At 45.1% G+C, this 3303-nt stretch overlaps 1 protein-coding gene across 2 annotated transcripts in view; it reads left to right on the forward strand.

Annotated features, from left to right (window-relative positions):
- The first annotated feature begins 445 nt into the window (after window positions 1-445).
- Window positions 446-3303, forward strand: part of DLGAP1 (DLG associated protein 1) — a 693131-nt gene continuing 690273 nt past the window's right edge. For both annotated transcript variants that reach the window (XM_019525761.1, XM_019525769.1), the window contains exon 1: window positions 446-594. The gene's annotated coding sequence lies outside the window, so the exon portion shown is untranslated. The remainder of the gene's footprint in view (window positions 595-3303) is intronic.

Consider the following 3303-nt stretch of genomic DNA (forward strand, 5'->3'; position numbering starts at 1 on the left):
TATGCTTTAATTATCCACATGGATAAGTATAGTATAAATATCTAGATGTGGATCAAGAGTTTCTTGATTCAGCATAGAATGGCAGTGCATTGTTAAATGTGACAGGCAAGAGTTTGGGTGTAATGTCTTTTATTGGGCCAACTACATGGTTGGGATAGATTTAGTTGATTGATAGGTAGATAACTCTACCTTGGGATAGATTTAGACAAGCTTTCAGGTATCACAGTACCCTTTCTCGTGTCACATTATTAGATGGCTGCTGCTTTGCTATTTAGTTTGACATTCTTTAATACTTGTAATGAAATACTCTTCCAGATTTTGCAATCATATATGTCTTAATGACTTTCTTTTGTAGTTTCAAATTAAGTTGCAGTTATCTAATCTCTTTTCGTTTCAATTGATTCTGTGTATTTATATTTTTTTCCTTTTATTTCTTTAGCAGACACCATTCCTAGGAGACCACAAGGATCATTATTGTTCAGGATTTCAAAGAGCTATCATTTATGTTTGTGGACACAAGTGAACGGACAATGGTGCCCCAACCATCTGTTCAAGCTGTTTGAAAGAAACGCTTCTGTACAAATGGCATGAAAGGTAATTTAACCTCAGAAGATCCCTTGGAGAGCTTTATTTCTACTTAATATCTTATTCTTTCCCTTCCTTAAACAAACAAACAAAACCCCCCTTCAAACCCAAAACTTCATAGATTCTCAGTTTGAAGAGCTGTTAATCATACTAGCTAGTTCTGGTTTCTAAGTAAAAAAGGTTTATTTCTTCTAAGTAGAAAAGAGCTCTCTGAGATAAATGGGAGATGTCTTATAAGTGGTCTGCTTGCTGTAGGGGGTCATTGTGTTTAATGATTTGTTTCTTAAAACTGAAGTAGTAAGTAATCGGGAAGTGCTGAGTAGTGGTGTGGAAGATATACACTTTCATCATGTTGAATCCCTGTTAGCCATGACACTATTGTTATCCAAGTAAAGCATTCAGTATACTCTTAAAGTAAGGGAAGCTTTCTCTGGTGATGGGAAAGAATGCCCTTTATACTGTCATGAAAATTATGAATTCTCTCCCAGGCTGTTCTACTTTTCCCTACCATCATCAAGTAACAGTTTTGCAGTCTAGTCTTGCATCCCCAGCTGACCTAGACTAACATATTTTATAAGCTGAATCCACCTTCAGTTTATCTCAGTAGAGGATCTAAAATAGTAAGAGTTAAATCTCTACAGTAATAGTAAGAGGGGAAGATGGGATGTTTCCTTTCCAAACATAAGTAAGTGTTTCAGGGACAGGGAAGAAGAGCCAGATTGTGAGCTCATTGGATGTAAACTGCTGCGTCTTTGTTGACTACAGTGGTTAACAGTATTGTCGGCAGAAGGTGGCTTCAGTTTTGTGAGGCATACCGCAAAAAATATACTCCAACCTTAACCTCTTTCCCTATTAAGATTGTTTTCTAGCACCTCTATTCCTAATTTCCTGAATGTCCGCTGCAGCATATTAGAACAGTCTCTCTCTCTTTCCTTCCTGTCTCTTATATCCTTACATCTTTTCTTCTGCATCGATGTGAATCTACACTGAGATTTGAGGAAAGTAATGCTGGAAGGCTGGTATCCCTTCTGGAGCAGGATTAAGGTGGCAGTAAAAGTAGTTTGAAATATGGGGGTTGTAGAGTTGAACTATTATGTGCTGTTGGAAACCTCATTTTTCATTTATTTTAAAGTTGTGCCTTACATTATGTTTAGACAAACCTTAATTGATGTACAACTCAGTGGGGTTTTTGTATTCATTTCTCTGTGTTTCTTAAAGAATTTTAAACAATACAGGGTTTTCTTTAGATAGATCTTGTTCTGCAGTAAAGGAGCTGCTCTTATGTTAAGGATCTTGCTCATAATTAAACATTTCCATTAGTTCAACAGCTCAGCTCCTCAAAATATAAGTGAATTTTTTACTTGGGTTCACTAACCTAAATTAGCTAACATGAGTTAAAGTGTCTGTGAAGGCAAGGTACCTTGCAGGTTATTAAGCTGAGATAAAACTTAGGTACCACGGCCTGAAAAACTGCTACTTTTGTAACATGTCTTCGATTTAAGACTTTAAGTCACAAAAATGGGTGATAAGGAGAAGGACCCCCCTACTTCATGCATTAATGGATTTTCATGAATGTGCATCCAGTGAAATAGGATTGTATTTAAACTCACTGGGGGTGTCCAGATGAGTGTGTATGTGCCTCTTGTGATGTCTCAAACCAATTTACCAGTTTGAGACACCTCAAGAGGCACACTAACAATGAAAAAATGTGAAAAAATTTGATACTTGGATTTCCAGAAAAAAGCGGCATAGGGTACGGTTCCCCACCATGTCTTGAGGCAAGTTGGGCCTCGGACCTCCAGAGACACCCTGGCATCCAGCCAGAGCATATCTGTGGTACCCCCTGCTGCCCTAGCACCCTGCTTTTGCATGCAGGGCAAGCAGGAGCAGCATAAGGCTGTGACCCAGGCGCTGTCCTCAGTAAGTAGGGATTGGGGGGGGGGCTGTAGATCCATGGGGGTTGTGTGGGGGTGGGAACCTGGTTGGGGGGTGTGGGTCCCCCACAGGACCCACAGCCCCCCCCCCCACACCAGCAGTGGCTGTGGGGCGCTTAGGGCCCTCTGCAGCCAGAGCCCTCAGCAATGTGGTCCCAGTCGCCTCGGAGCCTATGCTGCTTTTCATGGGGCTGGTGTGGCATGGTGTGAGGCCATGTGGCTTCAGGCAGCACCAGTGCCTCTCGAGCTGTCACCCAGGACCTGGCCCCACTTACAGGGACTGCGTGTTGCAACGGGCTGGGTCCTGCCTCCATGGAACTGGCCTGACCCGACAGCATGTGGGGCCAATGGAGGCAGGACCCAGCCAGGCATGACATGTGGTCCCTGCAAGCAGGGCTGGGCCCCAGGTGACAGCCTGAGCGGCCCCAGTGCTGCCTGAAGCTGCACGGCCACGCGTTGTGCCACACCAGGCTGGCCCCACATCAGGCAGTACAGGCAGTGCTGGATCTGAGGCGATCAGGGTCACCCCGCGCCGCAGGGGGCTCTGGCTGCAGTGGTCCTGAGAGCCCCATGGCTGCTGCTGCTGCTGTGGGGTTGTGCTGTGGGTCCTGTGGGGAGGGGTACTGTGAGCCCTGTGGGGTGGCAGTCTGTGTGCTGTGCGGGGGGTCTGCACCCTGTGGGGGGTCAGGAGACCAACCCCTCCCGAGCAGCCCCCCCACACAGTGCCCTACACCCACTGTTCCCCCACAATCCACCCACAGCACCCACATCTCCAAGACACCCC

Source organism: Gavialis gangeticus, unplaced genomic scaffold (genome assembly GCF_001723915.1).
Source record: "Gavialis gangeticus isolate Ggan-Ray unplaced genomic scaffold, GavGan_comp1, whole genome shotgun sequence".
Lineage (NCBI taxonomy): Eukaryota > Metazoa > Chordata > Crocodylia > Gavialidae > Gavialis > Gavialis gangeticus.